Source organism: Anas acuta, chromosome 1 (assembly GCF_963932015.1).
Source record: "Anas acuta chromosome 1, bAnaAcu1.1, whole genome shotgun sequence".
NCBI lineage: Eukaryota > Metazoa > Chordata > Aves > Anseriformes > Anatidae > Anas > Anas acuta.
In genome coordinates, this window is record NC_088979.1 from 64,284,077 (window position 1) to 64,305,208 (window position 21,132).

The window sequence follows — 21,132 nt, forward strand, 5'->3', positions numbered from 1 at the left end:
CTCTTACCTCTCAGTTCAAGGGTCAGCTGCTCTAACACCGTTTACACAGATAACATAGAAAGTCAGTGCTCTGCTGTTAGCCCTAATGTGATTCTCCACTGCTCCAGAAGCTGAGATTCTGAAAGCCAACTTTCACCAGGCAGAGACTAGGAGTATCTGCCTTGTTCCATACAAACAGTTAACCAAGAATAAGTCATTAAAAGAGCCTACGTTTCTATCAATGAAATATATATCCAACAGAGACCAACACTGCCTGGCAGGGCTGGGCTCTTTTTTCTTCTTTATTCCTACTCTCAACGCCCATGCTTGAACAAAATTGAGTCTTCCCAAACTCCTCTAAATATCCTCCTACTGTTTTATCTTCTGCCAGAAACTTCTCCTCAGCTCACTTCTGAGTGAAATCCGCCTGCAATAAGGAAACCAGTTCAAAATTAAACGTTTGGCTTTGGCTGCTACATTGCATCCCCTTTCATTTAGAAATCTCACATACTCTTACATGGATGGGATGTCCTATACTCGTGCACTCACCACACATTTTCATCCTTCCTCCCACCAGATAACAATAAAACGCATCAACAAATGTGAAAGGAGAACAGTAGTAGCCATATTTCCAAACATGAGAGAGTCTCTGAAGAACAGTATCTGTGCTAGAAACAAAGTTAAATAGAAGAAAAACAAGTTCAGAATCACACAGCTCTGAAAACTGGAAGTTTAGCTACAGACTTATTCCTTCTAGATGAATACAAATAAAAATTTATATTGCTGCTGCATTTCAATAAAAGTGACTCTACCATCATTGTTTCACATATAAATTTAGTTGGGAGCCACATAAAGTATTGAGTGCTCAACAGCTTCTTATAGTACTTTAGTATTGCTTGCACTAAAAATGCAAGAGTAAAACACCACAACTCTGCTGTAAAGAATATTACAGCAGAAGTAGAGCATTTCTTTGTTATCTGTATCTTTGACCTCGTGAAGAAGCCAGTGGTGTTATCAAATCTGTCTGGGGCCTCAACGACTAACTTTTCATGAGAATTCACACACAAATACTGGAGTTACAGAGAAGCATCTGAAAGGAGTGGAAAGCAACAAGCCCTTGGCTCACCAGAAAATAGCATGCTAAGTATATGAAGAATATACCTTTAAGCATATAAAAATTCACAACTTATCTTAAGGTGATGAACACAGGGTGGGTGGGGAAAAGATAAAAGCACCCCCTGCCCACCTTGACATCAGGGAGAACTTAAGGACACGTACAAAAACACCTCCTTTCCTGGATCACAGAGCTTGTGAATGTTTCCAGTGACTAATGCAAAGCATTTTTAGTTTATTTGCTCTTGTTCTTGAGCTCCTTGTTGAAAGTTAAGCTCTGAGGAACGGTTCTTGGCCTAAGGTGTTAATTGACACCATGTTTTTGCTCCTCCTGTGTGTAACACATTTAGGTTTAAAAATTCTCAACCCTGAAACCAAGTTTTGGTTCCACAAACGTAAGCAGTCATGTGCATTGCATCAAACACCTCCTTCAGTGTTTCTTGCTCTTATTTTTAAGGATTCGAGAGAATTAGTCATGTTACTGGCTCGGGAGGCAGAGATGCCCAGCCACCACTTACAGGCCAGGATTTGACCTGGGTTTTGCTTTGTGCTATCATTTTCCTCAGCTTCTCCTAAACCACAGCAGCCTACGGATAGCTCTGCTGCCACCTTTTTATCCTAAGAATAGCAGCAGCTGTTCCTCACACAATTAAGACACATGCACACATATGGGACCAGAGCCCACCACCACCACCATTTTGGCCACAAGATGATGGTAGTACATGGAAGAAGGAGCACACCTTACGGCTCTCCAGATATGTGTAAGTTTTACAAAGTAGGTTGTAGCAGCTGTGCTCCCAAAGAGTGCCTGAAATGCAAGTCAGCATGTGAGAAGGCAACTTTCCGTCCTTCCACTGATGGCAACTTTCCACTTCCAAAGAGCACAACTGTCGAAGTCTCGTTTACAAGGTAGTTTTCCAAATCAGTTTTATAAACATTTATATATAGATGTATACACACACACATATGTATAAATAAAAGGTTTATTGTTCCAGTGAAAACTTTTAAGTGAAACTAAGGATGTCACACCCTTTGATTTTGAGATAAACGCTTTACCTCATGAAATACCTCAGTCTTTCATTATAAAGCAGTACTCTGTCCAGAAACAATGGAACAGACCTTTCCAGGTCCTATACAAATCCAGGGCTGGTAGAAAATGCTGTTCAGCAATCTTCAGGGAGAACTAAGAACAAAACCCAATACTTCCTCTGACTGTTTAATCTTGAAAGACAAATTCATTAATCAAATGTAAAGAGAGGCCTAAGCCTCATCCCAACAGCATTTTTGGAAGGGTACGTGGTAACTTGAGAACTGATGATACAAGACACCTTAACTTACCAGGGCATGTTCTAGGCACCAATGGACAAAGACTCTATGATTCTGGTGCAAGACAGAGAAGTCAGCATCAGCCTCTTGGGAAAATCCAGATCCCCAAACTACCAGCTGCTTCAGGTAAAGGATTTCTCTGATGCTGCCTCCTGCAGCCTACTTGCACCAGAGGTAAAGCTCAGCTTGCACATAGGGATGTGTTAAGATGTCAGTATTTCCCAGTAATAAAAAAAAGTATTGGGCTATGGGTAGGTTTTCTAGGTTAGTGGGAACAAGGGGTCAGAGAGGAAAAAGAAATGCTAGGAAGAAATGCAAGGACTCAGACCAGCAAGGAAATAAAAATGCAAACAGCAAAGATGGTAGCAGGGGGCCTGCTGGAATGACTGCGCATGCAGCTGTTGCATGCTCCAAAAGCATTCAAAAGAAAGGAGGAGGAAAAAAAAAAAAGGTGGCAGAACAGGTAGGCATTATGTTGCACAGAGGCTCTATTATGAGGAACAACTAAGAGCAGCTGACATGAGAAACAGCCTCCAAATTAAAGAGGGATAGGATGAGAGCTGCAGGGGATCTCTGAAACAAAAGGGCATGCACAAAGGGAAGGAGTGTAGAACCCAAGAGACTGCAAGGAGCCTACAATAAACTTAAAACCAGGGACAGAAAAATAGAACTTAAAAGGTTTGTATCTGTATGCATGGTATTCTGTGCTTCTTACTACTACTACTGGCTTAAAAAAAATACACAACAGGACAAGCTCATTTTCTCAGTCCCCTCTGCTTAGCACAATCCCAGCTTTGTTACTGCAGTGCAAACAGTAATTGTAATCCAAGATTAATTAACCGAGTTATTAGCAACAGAATTCCACAGCAAATATATCACGGCAATTTTTGAACGTTTTGCTTTTTGAAGTCTACCAACTTTAGCAGTTACCAAGAATTCTTCAACACATAAAAGATTGTCCACCAGATGTGAAATAAGATGAACTGCATGTACAGTCCCTTCCCATTCATTAAAAGAAAGAAGGAAGTAAACTTGTTTTTTAATATCATAATACATTTAATATATCATTTCATTTATAACATATAAATTTAATATAAAATTCAAATGATATGTATTTGGATACAGAACATGTTAAGAGCACTACTGAAAACATGCGCTGTATAGTTTTAGCTGCATTTTTATTCTGGCTTTTTTCTTTTTGAATGCAAACAATGAATCACTTAAAGTTCCCTCAAAACCTCGCAAACAGAAGAACCGTCTTCCAGCAATTACCAAATGGAGAAACAATTCTTCAGCTGATTTGATAACAAGGCCCAATGCCAATGCTGGCCTGTGTTCCCAGCTCTGTGAAGCCCCAAATCCAAAGCTCCCGAAGCGCAGAGCCCTGAAACACATGTGGCATCCCTCAGAAAACCGAGGGGAGGGCATCTCCAGGAAAACTTTGCAAGCAGCAGATAACAGCAGTGCCTTCAAGGGCAGGCCAGAGCTCTTTGGGTAACTAGATCTTGGAGCAAACTTGGTAACGCCAGCCTCAGCTGCCTTGCTAATCTGTTTCCTCCTTTAGGAGGGCTGCGGATTACTGAACTGCCCCGGCGCTGATACAGCCTTATCACCCCGCACAGCGCTGGCACACAGACCAGCAATCCACACATCCCAAGCCCTCCAGTCGACTTTTCCTGACAGATGCCCCCACGTACAACACTTACCTAACTAATAAATGCTTTCGGCACCACGGGATCCTCTTCCACTAATGCAGCTTAACTGCATAAGCTATCAGAAAGGGTTTCTTTCTATAGATCATATTGTAAACCACGCCAGTTGTCCCTCAGAAGTGCAGTGCGTACTCCAGCCTTTGCACTGAAACTGGTTTAATGCAGGGAGGTGTTTATTTAGTAACGAAGGAAACATGGGCTCAACCGCTCCAATGGCATTCCAGTTAGCACTGGTCAGGTCACCAGGTTTGCACACTGAGTATTTCATTGTCAGTTCAGGAACAGGCACAAACTTAATCTTAGCTCATTTGTGTGTGAGTGTATGTGTATAGGCATATAAAGAACATACAGCTTAATTCACAGCAATGTTCATAAGCTAAGTAATATGCTAGATTCTTTTCATCAGGCAAAGCTTTTTTTTTGGCTCAGAAAAAAACTGACACACGGGATGAGAAGACAGCCAAAGCCCATACTGGCTATCAGACCACAAAGCTACTTCCACCAAGGAAAATGTTGTCATCTTTCCATTCTTTCTAAACTGAATTTACACTTACGGATGAAAGTTGGAAACTGTTCTCTGTGACTAGGAATTGACTAGGAATCCATATCACAGTTAGAGTATAACACAAAGGCTGTTTTGGGGTCATAACAGGTAGTGTTGGTATCCATAACTTTAAATTGCACCTGAAGCTATCAGAAAAAATGGAAAAACCTATAAACAAATGCCTCTTAGTCTATTTTGATATTATTAGTAAATAAAAGCATACTTTTTTCCCTATATACTCAGTATTTATCATACTTTCATGCAAAAAAAAAAAATCTACAATCTGATTACAAAGAGAAACAAAAAAATACATAGTTAAACTCTGGAGGAAAAAAAAAATGACTTAATTCAATGAAAACCTCTTCTGCAATTTATTGACAAAGTCAAGATATTTGGAGGTCTATTAGTTGTTACTAGGGCAAGGGAATGGAATGGAAGTGTTCTTTACCAGCCACAGCTCCAGATCAGAAAGCATTATGCCACCAGCACGAGAAAAGCAGCAGTGTTCACTGAATTCCATCACTATGCTAAACTTCTGTAAATGTTTTTAAGTAACATTAGAAGTTACATCAGAAGGCTTAAAATCAACACTTCAGGAACTGAGGATAACAGACCTAATTACATGAGATTTTTTTTCCTTAAGAAAAGGAATCTAGACATCTAATCAGTCCAGAGTTTTCAATCACTTAATTACTGTCAGAATAAAAACTTCCCATGAAACCAACTCATACGGGTCATTAAGAACAGCTACTCTTTTCCTCAGGCTTAAACTCCTCAAAAATCCATGAACAACTACAAACACACTGAGCCACAGAAAAACACCAAGAAAGACTTTGATACAGCATTACAGATAGCTGCATCAAGTTGAAATCTGTGTGGTGCTTTTACCTCTTCACAAGAAGATGACAACAGATCTTTCAGATGCTACGAGCCTTGCAATACAAACCTGGCTCTCCACAAAGCGTCACGATACTGTAATCATTGACATCTGATCTCAGTTTGGCAAACCTGCTGAGTATGAAAGACTGAGGAAACTTTGCTTGTACCTGCTTAGCGCTCATCTCATCAAACTATCTCCCTTCTGTGTACACATATATCCCTGAATAATCAAACAGGACATTCCATGAGGGTGTATGAAGGCAGGCTTATTCAAAAAAATTGTATTATTGAAGAAAATTTCCCAAAGCATGTTATCTAAACATCACCACTGAAAGGTACATATTAAAACTGTGATCACTTTTTAAAGGATTTTATTGTGAAATACAAGATGCAATCTTTTTGTTTGTTTTATATTTAAAGACACTGTAAGTGAATGTCTAGCAAGTTTGAAAGCACAGAATACCATTACAAACAGTACCACATTCTGAAATTGTTAAATGCTTTTAGGATAGTTGCAGATTTGCAGCAGCTGAATGACTGCAATAAATTGCCAGAACATTACACTTGGTAACTTCATACTAATGTAACTGCAGAAGTGACGGAACGTTTTATCAAACAAGCAACAACAAAATAAAGGGTGCCTTTCCATACAGTTCTCTTTTTTTCAAAAAGCAAAACCAGAGAAACAAGTAGCTGAAAATAGCTAGTGTGCACAGCTAGATAAAAGATGACTCGGCGGATTCAGCAACCACATACAAATTATGCCATAGCTCTCAGACTCAACAAAACTCTGTAAGGACACACTATTGTCTGCAGTTCGGTGAAGTTTAAAGAACGTTTTCAGTGTAATTTGTGAATGCTGACCAAAGGGCAAAGGCTTAATTATATTCTGATTCTGCAAAGCACTTCAGGTACAGGCTTTACTGAACCTACAACATTAATTTCCATTTTGGAAAGGTATCAGAACACTCTGTGTTCTGCACAATCACCTTTACCAAGCAGAATACAGGGCACCAGAAACACACACTTTGCTATACGTGTGCACACAAAGGACAGATAAGATGTTAAATATTAATACAGAAATTAAATCTAATTTTGTTACAGAAATAAAGTATTGCCTGACTGGACATTGCACATGTCCTGGGTACCTATACAGATAGACAGAGAGCAGAGCAATAACTGAGATGTCCAAAGACAGACAAAGTTCCTCCTCTCCTACTCCTACTGAACTATTTATCTACTTACAGCCTGTTTGGGAAGTATATAAAACCTTCATATGCTGTATACATTTTCAATTTCAGTATTTGTGGTGTTTTGTTTTTTGTTTGTTTTCTTAAGTTGTTGTTTTGAAGAGTAGGAAAAATATTCAGTAAGCCAAATATCTCAGAAATAAGACGAGAAAGATATAGTTTTATGTTAAACATTTGAAATTAATACAAGATTTGGACCATAGTTAAAAGGTTTAATTTTGAGTTGAAATTTTAGTGGAAGTTAGTGTCATTTAACTATGACTAAATTCATAGTTTAACAAATCACTGTCTTTGGGACTGTATATTTGTTTTCTATTTACATTAACAGACTTTTCAAGAGTTTTTTAATTTTACTATGTAGGTCTGCTACCTACATAATGCACAAAAACAAAATCAACCAAACAAAAAACTTACCAGCATTTCTAATCTAAAAATTAAGACAGAAAACTTCTCAACATTAATCTTCAGTTATATTCATTTATTGTTCAAGGCTATACACTCTGATCTGCTGCAAAAGTTAGAGTTATAAATGCATCTTTAAATATAATGGGCAAATATCAACTGATCTGAAAATATAGTGTAAAAGCCCACACATTTCAAAGTATTTCAGAACTTCCTCTTCTACCTTGAAGGAAACCCAAACATTTCCAAAAATATATGTAGATGTTAAGTTTAAGACTGGATTAAATTCTTAATTCTAACTGGTTCAACTGCGTTTTATAAAACAAATTAAGTCTAATTTTAATGTCTGATAACACTTGACTGAACAACCATTTAACACAGCTCACAGCAAAATCAAGACACACAAGGACTTCATACATTGCCTTCCATCTAAGGGCTCCAAAATGTCAATAATTATCCATCATAACTTCCTTCTGAAGAGGGTAATGTTATTTTTATTTTATAAACAGAGAGCTTGAGTAAGAAATAATAAATTTGTCTGCTAAAGTAATGAAGTAAAACTGAAAACTAGGATTCCTGGTTTCCTGTTCTGTGCTGCAGCCAGTACAATGCTGAAAGTTCATCCACTGTTCTGCCTTTTCTGTATTGTTGGTACGGTTGTAATGATGTTTCATTTTAATAAAAGTTTCTGTTAATAAATCTCCGCTAAACCACAGAGATCAACTACAGTTACTAGAAACAGATAACAAGGTACATGAATTAGCAAAAGGAAGCCAGACATTGCCCCAGAAATGAATCCTATGGAAAATATCAGCTTCATAGCATTACTTCAGGTCCTCAGAGCCTGCCCAGAAGGTACTTTCTATATCTTAAATGCAGTTCTGATCTACTCTTACCATAAAAAGAGGACAAAAAGCCTACCAGGGGTATACAAACATTTCAGTATTATATAATTTATTACTTAGTTTTAAGAAATGAAATACCAATCTATATACTGCCCGAGCCTATATGCAATAGGCTAGGACTGACCACACCAATATATTTCATCTACAGCTCCTCTAGAGGAAAACTCTCTGAAGTCAAACTAGTAGGTAACAGGACATAGGAGCCAAAAACAGCTGTAATAATATCTAGTGCTTAATTAATAATCTAATCTTTTTTTAAAAAAATCTTCTAATCATCTTGCTTTAAAAAAAAAAAAAAGCAAGAGCTAAATAAGACTTATCTCAGATTGCTGAAAGAAAAAAGACCTGCTATTTAATAAATGATCCAGCAGTTTGAAAAAAAATTACAAGTACCACACCACATGAAAGCACAACCAAGCAATACATCTAGTTAACTCCTTATCTTTAGTTACAAAAATAAGAGCTGAATCACTCACCTTTGGCACACTGTTAAAAGGATTCAGGCAGGGAAAGGCAGGACTCTCCAACAAAGTTACGTACGCAAGGATCTGAAACAACAAACACGTATCTTAGTTTTAGCACTGAACTTAGAAGATCATTATCAAGGCTATTTCATTTTCAAACTATCCAAATCTGTTAAGAGATTACGAAGTAAGGGGACACGAGCACAGGCAGCGGCCTGAGGGATGGACTGCCTCCAGCCAAGGGACGCCTGCAAGATGGCGCCTGGGCTAGGCTGCATGCTTTGGGGCCCTCCAGGACAAGAGCGAGCGAGCTCTGAGGGAGGTCAGGAAGCTGGCCAGACGGTGGAGAAGTCCCTTAAGGGACGCCCTGGCTGGACATGAAGAAGAAGGGTTTCCCCACTGATTACATGGTGTGTAATCCAAGGTGTTCTGGAAGCTTCTGCCTGGAGAGGTTCAAAGTTCACCTCGATGGAGCCACAGCTCTGGCAACCCCAATGAGCCACAGGCTGGACCACACGACTTCCAGAGGTCCCCTCCGGCCCAGACTGCTCTTTTAACTATTTCTAGCCATAAATATAGCATTTCACGAGAGACTTCAAAGTATTTAAACGGTTTGTTTCTATTTTCTAATGAGACTTCTAACTCCATAGGATGTCTGACCAATTCAGGCTGTGGAAATCCATGAAGATCCAAATCAAACTGAAGGAAAAAATTCTGAATGTCTTCCTGTGCTTCAACCCTTGGCTTGTAAGGACACACTGTTACAACTCTGACTCACTTGGAGGCTGCGCATGCACAAATGTTTGTGTTCAAAATCTTCCCTGAACAGATTCAAATCAGTTGCCACACTACAAAAGCATCCTATAAAGAAATTCAATTAAAAGCAGAAATTCTTCTTGTGTTTTGAATTAATCTAATTCGTGAGTGCACCATAATGGAAGAGGGGTAAAAAAAAGTATTGATGAAGTATTATAAATACCTTCCACAGACATTTAAAAGCAAGATTCAGACTTCCACCCTTTAACAAAGGGAGCAAGAGAACCACTGAACCCCAGTTTGATAAACATTGAAGTCAGAATTGTTACGGGGTGAAGAATAAAAGGAGAGTCCCTGCTCTCCAGCTCCACTGCAGCTGCAAGGCAAGCAGGATGCTGCTCGCCCTCCTGACATGCAAGGGAAAAAAAATGCAGGAGGCCAATTTGCGATGAAGTTCTGTTCACTGCATGAATGAAAATACACCTGTGACAGCAGAGAGCAGATGGGAGAAGAGAATGACCTACCACCTGCCCTCCCTTCTTCCTTTGTGCACTAGTGTGAGCTGAAATGCCTTGTATGCTGCAGCATGGCGCTTTCACCGAGTTCTCAGTAGACACAGACAACTACACTTTATCAAATCAATTTTCCTCCCCACTTACAGTTTTCTTATTCTCCATGAGAACTTGCCCTATATTCTAAATTACAGGACAGATCTCAAGATGTATTGTAAAGGGAAAAGATACTTTAATAAATGAAGCATCATTAAAACCCTGAGGCAGGGTAAATCTGTTTTCCTGCTGGCTAAATGTTTTGTAGTATGTTTCCTTTCCTGCCAATAAGGCAAGAACAGCATTAATAACAAGGGAAGAAAGAGAGAAAATAAAAATCACATCATTCTGTTACAAGATCATTTTCTTCCCCTCCCACCTCACAAATCATCTACTGCTCATCAACATGTACAAATAAAATACTGTGCCAGGCTTCTGACTTGGTTTGGGGTTCTATTCACTGAAGAAAAACCTCAATATTTCTCAATTACTGCTTCCAACTTCACAAATACACGTCAGTGTACAGAGCTTGCCTCTGAAAGTGAGCAGAAAAACCAGGATTGATAATCACCAATACCTGAAAAATTAATCTTGTATTTATTAGTTAACTGGAAAAGCAGTACAGTTGGTGAAAATAAAAGTTCAAATCTTATCTAAACACATAAGGAAAAAAGAGTCGTGATTGTATTTCAATACAACAGCTATTTTCTACAGCAAGAAAGGCTCCACTTTCACAGCTCAATTAACATACATTAGAAGTACCTCAGCACATTAATGGCAGTAGCACAAAGAGTCAAAGGAGAAAAATACACCAAAAAAATCACTCCTACTGACACTTTGACTGAACTAACATTTGGATGCACAGACAGAAGATGCAGACTGGTCTGTCCTCTCAGGGCTCAATTCCATTGCATTTTGACCTCTCTTTCTGGTTTTCTCCCGGTAAAAATCTTCATTTTATTACAGAATAGCCAGAGGAAAATTTCTGCTCTGACTCTTGTTAAGTCATTTCCCGCAAAACACGAATCTATTGCCATCACACCTCCCCTGCCGAAAGCTACATCGGCAACACTGCAGCTTGCCAAGTGACTCAAACTAAGGGTGGAAACCTGCACCACAGAGAATTCACTTATACACCAAATATGTTCCTTGAAACAGCATTTCAGTTAGAGATGTTTGAGATCTTCGTTCTCACATACAGTGAATGGAAACAATGGTTACGGTTTGAGACGGCTCGCCCCCGAACCACAGGCTTTGCAGCATGAGTAGGGATTTTTGTTTGGTTGGTGGTGCTCCAGCAGCCAAACTACAGAAGGCTGTATCTGCTGATAAAGCCAGGGTGGACTGGGAATATTTAAGCTTAGAGAACACAACATAAACTCCCCAAAACTCAAAAAGATTTTGAATATATGTGGAAAAGTCACCGTCCGCCCACAAGACATACTGGTGAATCACGAGGAAACTTTGGAAATGAATGCACGGCAGACAGCCACCGCCACAGCTGCCCAACAGAGCTGGGTGGGCTTCTCTATAGACATCATCAGTGTCTTTCTTCTCTACCTTTTGGTATCACATCTGTGTGCCACATCCATATGTCTTATCTCAGTTCAACTCTAAGACATGCCTGGAATGCTGGGTCCAGTTTTGCCTCCCCCCCCCAGTACAAGAGAGACTTGGACCTACTGGAGAGAGTCCAAGGGAGGCCACCAAGGTGATGGAGGGCCTGGAGCAGCTCTCCTGTGAGGAGAGGCTGAGAGCTGGGACTGCCCAGCCTGGGGAAGAGGAGGCTCAGGGGATCTCATCCATGTCTGTAAATACCCGAGGGGAGGCTGCAGAGGGGACGGAGCCAGGCTCTTGTCAGAGGTGCCCAGTGCCAGGACCAGAGGTCCTGGGCACAACCTGGCCCCCAGGAGGCTCCCCCTGAGCCCCAGGAGCTCCGTGCTGTGTGGGTGAGGAGCCCTGGCACAGGCTGCCCAGAGAGGCTGTGGGGTCTCCTCCTTGGAGGCCTTCCAAAGCCGCCTGGAGATGGGCCTGGGCAGCCTGCGCTGGGTGGCCCTGCTGGGGCAGGGCTGGGGCCTGGTGGCCTCCACAGGGCCCTGACAGCCTCTGCCATCCTATGGTGCTGTGGTTCTCTAATGGCAGTACTATCACAAGACTGTCAACACTCACACAAGCAATATACCAAGGTCCCTTACAGGTCACGACTCAGTCAACATCCTACACTTACTGTGAGGTCCACAACAGAGGTACAGAAGATGAACATTAAGAACAGGAACTGCAGAGTAGAGGAGCCAGGTGTGGTTACAGACACAAGGTAGAAAACCAAAGCTGTCTAGATATGAACTGCAATCTCAGTCACTCATTTGTTTGCTAGACCAAAATCTTCCAAACACATGAACTATTCAAGTCCCACAGTTAGAAGCGCTTCTGAATAGTCAAAAATGGGTTTGAAGACAGTACTTCCAAACAAGGATCAAAAGATAAGAATTAGTAGCATCTAATGAAATAAGCACCTTATATCTGTGTAATCTTTGAAGATTACAACTCTAAGAATAAATTAGTACTCTCATAATGATTATTTTAAAAGCAACCTCCAAAGTTATTAACCACCTTTCCTTTCACTAATGTGCTATAATGTGCCCCATTTTCTTTATCCCCATGGCTAAAATCCAGATTCAGCCTTACAATAACTATTTCAATGACAATTCTCTCAGGCTCTTTTCCCAATACCCGGCCACCTTCTATTTAAATTCTGACATGAAATAGCTAAAATAATCTCTTTGATACTTAATATGCTAATACACAAAAATGACCTGACCATAAACCTGTACTGCACAGACTGGGAATTTTAACTCAAATGATAAGTCATTCAAGTGACTCTGATAACTATGATAAAATTCAACAATTGACGTATTGCTGGTGACCTTCTGGAGAACAAATGAAAAGCACCACATTAATACAAATTCTCCTGCAGAGAAGATCATACTGGCAATCTGCCAGTTCATTACACCATCTAGCTCCACTTCAACATTAAATATTGCCTTCCTTTGTAATTGACTCAAATACACTAGAGCAATTGCAGGTAACCACTTTGGGCTATTAAAGTATTCCATTAAGACTTCTCCATTAGGCAGATATTTCAACTGAAGTTACATCAAAATATGCTATGCTCAAAATATTTTAACTGTACAGACAATTGGGCAAGCACAACCCAGTGCCATGCAGGAGCAGACAGATCAGCAATAAGCACTCAAAAGCTCAGTGCCTGAATTTGACTGAAGGGAAAGGAAGCCATAAAATGTATTCAACATTCCGGTATATTCTTAGTATTCTAACAACCTACTTATATAATACATAATAAATATAATAATATATAACACATAACAACCTACCTCACAAAACACAGTTAATATTACCTTCCGAAACTAAGATAATGGTAAAAGTTAAAATATGCAACTATTCTTTAACTCAGATAAGTGAATGCAAGCAGTGAGCACTACATCAGGTATACAACAGAGAGAAAACAAGACTGGATTCATGTCATAAGTTTCTATGTTACACAACAATGTCAAAGACATCCTGAAGCAAGCAAACAAACAAAATCTAGTGTCTTCTGTGTGGCTAAGCTTTTCTTTTCTAAGACTGTGGCTCCTTAAAATGCATGTAAGGAAGTAAAATGAGACAAAAGAACAGATTCAATGCTTTGCACGCAGACAAGATTGCCAGGTACTTAAAACGCTGGAAAAGATTTAAGCCTGTATGCCAGCTGCAAAAATGAGACTAGCCCTTGAAGCAAAGGCAAGCTTCAGCGTTTAAATGTGTCTTCTTAATGGTCCTGGTTTGAAGCTACTACCAAAGGCCGTGACAGTAAGCTTAAGAAACACGCTTATCTCCCAAACAGGGCACAGACAGTAGGTTGTGCATCTTTGTACCTCTCTCTGGGGTGTAGGAGCTGTGGTACCCCTCCTGTCCTTGCCCTCAGTGGTGAAGAAGCAGCAATTTAAGTATCACTGGTCACTCAAGCATTATTTTTTCACCATAATATACCTGTACTTTTTCTTCTTTTTTGGTGTGTGTGGGGAGGAACACAGACAATGAAAGCATGCAGTGGGGTCACACCTGACCCCACCACAAGCAAAGAGGCTGCAGTGACCTATATTCTCATTTAAATCCTGCAGTCAAATCCGTACCCTCTGCAGATTCTGGCACAGATATGGTATGTTTCCAAAAACAATAACCAAACCAAACCAAAAAAAATATTTTACATCTACTTGCACAACCACCAACTCCTACACCCCTACTGAAACACAGGCAGTTCGTTTTCTAAATAATATTGACATTTATTTTAAATATATTTCAAAAAACAACTTCCATTATCAGCTTCCTCTGAAGCTGCAATCCAAAGTGCATGCATAAATCGCATCTTTCTAATTTTGCTAGAAATGATGAGGAATGATGCATCTGCCTATTACTGACTATCTGCCAAGTCTACCATACACAGCATACCGAATCACATTGTTTTACTAAGGGAACCATGCATTTCTTGTGTTTATCTCAGCCAGTAGTTTCCCTCAAAAGTTTGAGCTATTAAATAACCTAATACTGATATCAAATTACTACCCAAACTCGCTACAATATGCAAACCTTTACAAGAAAGAAAAAAATCCTGGTTTAAGCAGGATTTTCCACCTTGATACTTATTGATATTGAACTTATTCAAATTTGATTGTGCTCAGCTGCAATCTTCCAGTACAGTCCTTGCACAAGAAAAAGAAAAACCCACAAAGCAGAAGTGGAGAGCTCACGGAAGCAAGGGCAGAGAGCCTCATCCCACTTTGGGTGCAAATGCTTTGAGAGGACACACGGCAAGAACACAAGCAAGGCAGCTTGCCACCAAAACAGCCCGGGTTTTGCTGAGCATTCCCATTCAAAAGCAATCGGTGGAAGGAAAAAAAATTCCAACTCCGTTTTATCTCCATCCAGCTACTTACTCTTTTCTACCATGAAATATGAGCTCAGAACCTTTCTCATTTTCCTTATTTAAGAGTTTGCAGTCTTGCTGTGTAAGTGCACGTATCCATATCCCTGAAGCCCACAGAAGCAACAAAGGTCTCCATTAATGCTTAGGGCAGCTCTAGGCGTCTCATAAACCCTTACAAAGGTGCGCTGAAAGACCTGAATCATCACTTAGAGCTGCAGATAGATAAGCAGAAACCCAACAACACCTATCAAGGATGTTCTTAAACGCTGTATCACAGGATCTTTGAGGAAGGAAAGGATCAGGCTTCAAACCTTACGTAGTGCTTAGCTTAGCAAGGTTCTCAGGCCGTGGTTTGAACACTAGGTAATTATTTGCTTTCCTTGATACCTTACCTGGATTCCTTACCTTACCTGGATACCTTTTTATTCAAGCTATGGATTTGATTTTTAATAAACATCTTTGAATTTATAGTTAGATAAACTAACTTTCTTTAGCACCTTATAATCTAAAAGGCAGTATTTCTACTTACGGCATAACAATTTACTCTGTGGGAACTTCAGCCTCTTTTTGGATGATATTTTAATTTATTGCTTGTAAAAACCACACAAGGACAGTCTTTTCCATGAAGATCATTTCAGGACTTGCATGGTGATTAATAGGTGATCAGCCCAAGCAGCTCCCCAGCAAATCTACTTTTTCTATGGTAACTTTACCATTTAATGTTCTATACACCAACATACATACAGAACCGACTGAATCTACCAATTCTTCCCAATGCCTCTATTCAAGCTTTTAATTCAATACTCACAGATTTCAGGTTTGCGGAAGATGTCTACAAAGAGCACGTCGATATTGTCTTTACGGTAATCTAGTGATCTGCACATCTGAGTAAAAATGCTTGCCTCCACTGAAAAAAAGGCATTCACAGATGCCTTCTGGAGAAGTGAAAAACCACAGATTCTGATGAATTAGCTACCACGGGAGGATGCAACACTTAGTCACTGGCAGATTATCAGAGCAACACGAAGCAGACACTCCTGGTTACCACTCTTGGCTAGGGACACGTGTTTGAAGTAAGCGAAGATATCTCCCATCTAGGCAATTAGATTAAGATTTGCTCTGGGGTGAGACGTAACAGAAAATGGACTGTAAGAGGGGCTCCAGAGAGCCTTCAGGTGACTATTATGGTGGAACAGAGCAAGGCATGCTCATCTCAGTGGCAATTCAATGATAAAGTCCAACTGTAAGCCTTATTAGAGCTCCTGTTCTGCTAAATTACTCATTATTTCTTAGTCAGAAAGAAAACCTTTCCTTTTTCTGTATGCGTGCTTTCAATGACATCACTTGTCTGGCCATGGCAGAGCTGCCTGCCTTTGGACAGCAGCGCCATGGCTCTCTCCGTGCCACAGCTACAGACACAGCGATGTTAGAAGGGCTACAGCAAGCTCGGTGGTTGTCTTTGAAGCCTCCAGGGAGATGAAGGGAGTCAGAGGAAGTGCACAGAGCAGATTTTGTGCTTTTAATTTTCCTTCAGTTGAGCCATCAAAGGACATTTGGAAAAATATTAAATCTGGAATGTCAGTGTTTCCCAGCCTTGGATATATGACTGTGTTGGGACAAAAATGTCCTGCACCTCCCAAGAAAGATCCTTTTGATCAGTGCATTGCTGGATTTTACCACCAGGTGCTATTTGAACATATTACAATTTAATTATGGGATCCCGCTCTCCCCAGTTTCATTAACAGGTTCCCATTTACTGTCTGTTGATGCGAGTCCTACACCCTTGCACTTTTTATTTTTATTCAGTTTGCCTGAATAGACTAGGGCAGAGCTTGCATACTCTTCAAAAAAAGATCTCTGGCAGCAATGCCTCCAGCATCCCTGTACACACAGTCACTGTGCACCTGGAGGATATGGGAGAGAGCCAAAAACCAAACAACCCCAGCAAAGAGGCAATCAACTGCTTTAATAGCAAGGGGGAAGTGCTGAGACCAGGCCTTGTTCTCAACTGAAAGAGGGTAGGTTTAGATCAGATATCAGGAAGAAATTCTTCCTTTTAAGTGTGGTGAGGCCCTGGCACAGGCTGCCCAGAGAAGCTGTGGCTGCCCCATCCCTGGAGGTGCTCAAGGCCAGGCTGGATGGGGCTTGGAGCAACCTGGTCTGGTGGGAGGTGTCCCTGCCCATAGCAGGGGGATGAAACTGGGTGGGCTTTAAGGTCCCTTCCAACCCAAACCTTTCTGTGATTCTGTGGTTTTCTGGACGTTGCAGAATGGCAGTCACCAAAGTCAGCACCTCGAATTTGCAGATCAAAACCAAACTGTGAGGTTCATCAGATCCAAGAAAAGAAACAAAAACTTGAGTTTTTAGTTATTTCACAAGAACAGAGATCCTAAAACCACCTCTATTCTTCCAAATTTGTGATCGGAAACCGTTGAACCATTTTTTTTCTGAACTTACTGAGAAATTTCACTTTGGGTGGACAGGAAGAACAGAATCCTTCACGTAGCTCTGATACTACTGCAGCACGGGCACTGCTATTACTGGTGTTTGAATGATAACTAGATATTCCCAAATCTCATAATATCCAAATAAAATTTGGCAACAGCTTTGCTTCTGATGTTTTCAGCATTGATTTTCTCCCTTTCTTGTCTTGCCCACATCTGATGGTGTCTTGTTCCACTCATTTTATTCACACCACTTCAGTGAAAAAAGGCAACAAATGAAAATGCAGTGAGAATTTTGCAGGCCTTGTAACAATAGCCAAAACCCCAAGATTTCCTATGGCAGCTGTCAAATGAACGACATCTCCAAAGCTATCTATATACAGTATCTGGGCAGAAATCCAATTATGTCATTTCTGTCTGAATACCCCAAAAGAGAGTCCTACTGGGGTTAGAAGTGGAAATAATCGTAAGCACAGATTAGCTACATAAGCAGCTCCACACTCGAAACCAGAACAAGGGAACAGAAACCTGAACGCATGACATTTATCTGGACACAAGGGAGAGGCAAAAAGAACCACTAGACAGCTGGCAAAAGGTCAAAGCCAATTACGGTGTCCAAATCTGCCCCCCACGATAATAGCTTCCAGGTTTGTTTCTTAGAAATAAGGTGTACTGACTCCAGGAATTCAAAGATTTCTGCTTACTTCTACATCCTCCAGTATCACTGTATTTTTTTCCAGAACTTCTTTTCCCCTCCCAATGTATTTTTCTAGACTCCAATTTCAGGCTGTTATTACAAACCACAATTACAAGTGATTGTCAACATTTTCCATAGGCTTTTAGAAAGCTACTGGTAGGCAGTAACCGAGAGCTCTGGTACAGCAGGGCTGCATGTCTGACTACTGGAATTACCTTCCCAAAAACACCAACTACATTGATCTAAAGCTTACGCAGTCAAAACAACAGTAATATTCTTCCCCTTTAAATATTCCAGCCACTGATTTCCCTTCTACCTTTGGAAGTGTCTGCTACTGCTTAATTATGTGGCATTTGCAGCTTGCTGAACTTCACCACAGAGTTCTGTTTATTTGCGGTTTTATAGCACACAACTATCAAATAGCCTTTTAATTCGATAAAGAAAAGGGAAGGATTTTTTTCTTTTTCTTTTTTTTTTTTTGCGTATTAAAGTAACTGCTTCTGAAAATATAGGTAAGTACAAGTTTATCAGTGTTTCAAATGAAGCTATCCAACAGATTGGCTGCTAAACTAACAAAAATGCAGGTGACAAACAACTGAAGGAATATAAATTGTTACTAACTAAAAAGTAACCAGAAACCTTTATCTTAATTACAAATAGATAAGTGAATATTTAAATAAATAAAGTGAATGATGATGAAATACACCAGGTTGATTGAGACCACATTTCTAACCCTGATCCCGGATCACCAGAATAAACACTTTGAAAGGTAAGAACATAATTCACTACGTATATACGGTGAGTGCTTCTGCTATCAACATGATACCAAGTTCAGGAGAAAGGGAAGCTAATTTAAAAAAAATAATGCAAAGAAATGGGTAACGCACAAACACTGGGTTGTGCTATACAACTCCAGACAGTTTGAATTGAGCTCAGTGCCTGTAAAGACCAGCTATGGTCCTCACCTGCTCAGTATGTTTAATCTCAAAGTGACTTCTACAGGCATGTGCAGAGTGCCCTTTCCAAGCCAACAATTTGGGGTATTACCAGCTTGGACCAAACTCAAATCAGAAACTTGCCACATTTTCTGATACCACAGCCTAATGTGGAATATCAGACTTTAATTTCAACTAAAATTGCTGATAATATTATTTACTTAATTCTCATTTACAATGGAAAAACCCCACCATACGGTTTACTCAAAAAATACCTTCCAAGTGAACCATACAGCCAGGTAGCCTGTCAGACACATTTAGGCAAAGCCTAGAGAACAAATTTCTTCAGCTTCCAATTTATTTATTAAGGGAGCAAGAATATACTCAAGGAATCTATTTGTTGCCACTTCTTTATTACAAGAGATTTCATTTTTGCGTTTGCTCTCCATAGCACACAGAGCAGCACTATCATGAATCCTGCTCTGTCATACATGCACTGCAAATCCAATTACTGCTCTATTAGATCTCATTTAAGTCCCATACGGCGCGACAATAAACTGCACAAAACGAACGCCAGCATGCTTTTCAGCCATCTTTACAGTATGATATAGGTGGCAATCACAGCTTAATAAAATTTAATTTATAACAAAGGCAGCTCCAAATTGTCTCTGTCTGCCACGTGTTCCAGGGAGAATTCAAGAACACCTACCAACCACAACCCACTGAATTCAACTTGTATTTCAAAGGCATCATGCTTTGGTTTCGATTGGTTGGTTTTTTGCTTGTCATTTACTTTTCAACTCCCCTGGGTAAGCAATCACGTCGATGCAGGGAAACGTCAGGTTGGGAAGTAGAAAAGGGGAGAGCAAGCCAAAACCCCATAGAAAAAGGTAATATGATTTTTTAATTTTAATTTTTTTTTTTTTTAAGGTAAGCTCTTACCCTGTCCGGCTGTAAAAAAAAAAAAAAAAAAAAGAAAATCTCTCATTGCTGAATATTGCAAAGTAAATCTGCAGAAATTTCAGAAGCTCTGAACATTTTGCCACTTCAGTGGAGTTACTTTATGGATATATTACTACCACGTGCCCCTCTACTTTCATTACAGCATTCCAAACTTATCTCACTACCCAGCAAACTACTAGGTAGACATGTTCAGAGCTATACCCTTTTTTTTTCAGGAATTCAGTGGGGAAAAACAAACAAAAAAACATCTCAACATCATTTACCAGTAAGCACTTGCCACACTCGGAGCTCTCTCTGAAGGATGCCTAAGAGCCCTGTTGAACAGCTCACTCTTTAGCAGCTGACCTGACTAAATCGTCTTTGTCGTGTGGGCTAGAAATAAAAATGTCACACTGACATTTACACACACAATCTGTTGTTAAAACACGAACACCAGGTAAACATATTCTGTCTGCTTTCCAAAGCGGTGCCCAAATCTGGACACTTAGTAAAACAGAAAGGCCAAGTAACAGCCCTTGAGGAACGTAGGCTTTGCCTACAAAAATACGGAGGTGTCAACTTCCTGACTCAAACGTCTTGCCTGAAAGCACAGCTAAGGGTATCTCCCAGTTTTAAAATCTCATAAGGAACCGAAAACGTTAAGTTTAAGGTAGTTGCATATTTAAATGACTGGGAAAATTCTGGTTTCCTTCTAAGGAAGCGGAATGATTTCCCCTCGTTTCTAGAGAACGTTCATCACGGCTGCATTCATTTTATTTTACCATTCCTTCAGTAGCCTATGCTGGTAAATACTGACCCTGTAACAAGAGCTTTCTCTCTCGAGAAAAAATTGGTTCTCAAAAATCAATCGGAGGAGCCTTCCATTTAAATCAGTAATATCACAGACGCCACAAGTGTTTTTCCTCTTGACAAACATGAACAGTTCCCAGTAAAACTGAGGGAGTTTCAAAGACAGTAACACTGTAGTCTGTATTTAGGCTCTAAGTGCTTAAATTATAGTTCCTGTATTTTTGGAAGCATCAGATACCTCAAGAAAGCAGTGAAACAAGCTTCAAGTTCTTAACACGTCTGACATATGGTATCAAAGAACTATAAAAGATATCAGTTCAGGAACAGACACCCTGCGCAAACGGGATTCAAAATTCTGGTGATGGTCCAAAAATCAGAGCCAAACACAGCACCACAAAGTAATAGCGTAAAATGAATGATACATCACAGAATCACAGAAAAATTA

At 40.0% G+C, this 21,132-nt stretch overlaps 1 protein-coding gene across 1 annotated transcript in view; it reads right to left on the minus strand.

The window, feature by feature from the left end:
* Nucleotides 1-21,132, minus strand: part of NCK2 (NCK adaptor protein 2) — an 82,834-nt gene that overhangs the window by 43,328 nt on the left and 18,374 nt on the right. Inside the window, exon 2 of the mRNA XM_068679648.1 lies at nt 8,587-8,658. The gene's annotated coding sequence lies outside the window, so the exon portion shown is untranslated. The remainder of the gene's footprint in view (nt 1-8,586; nt 8,659-21,132) is intronic.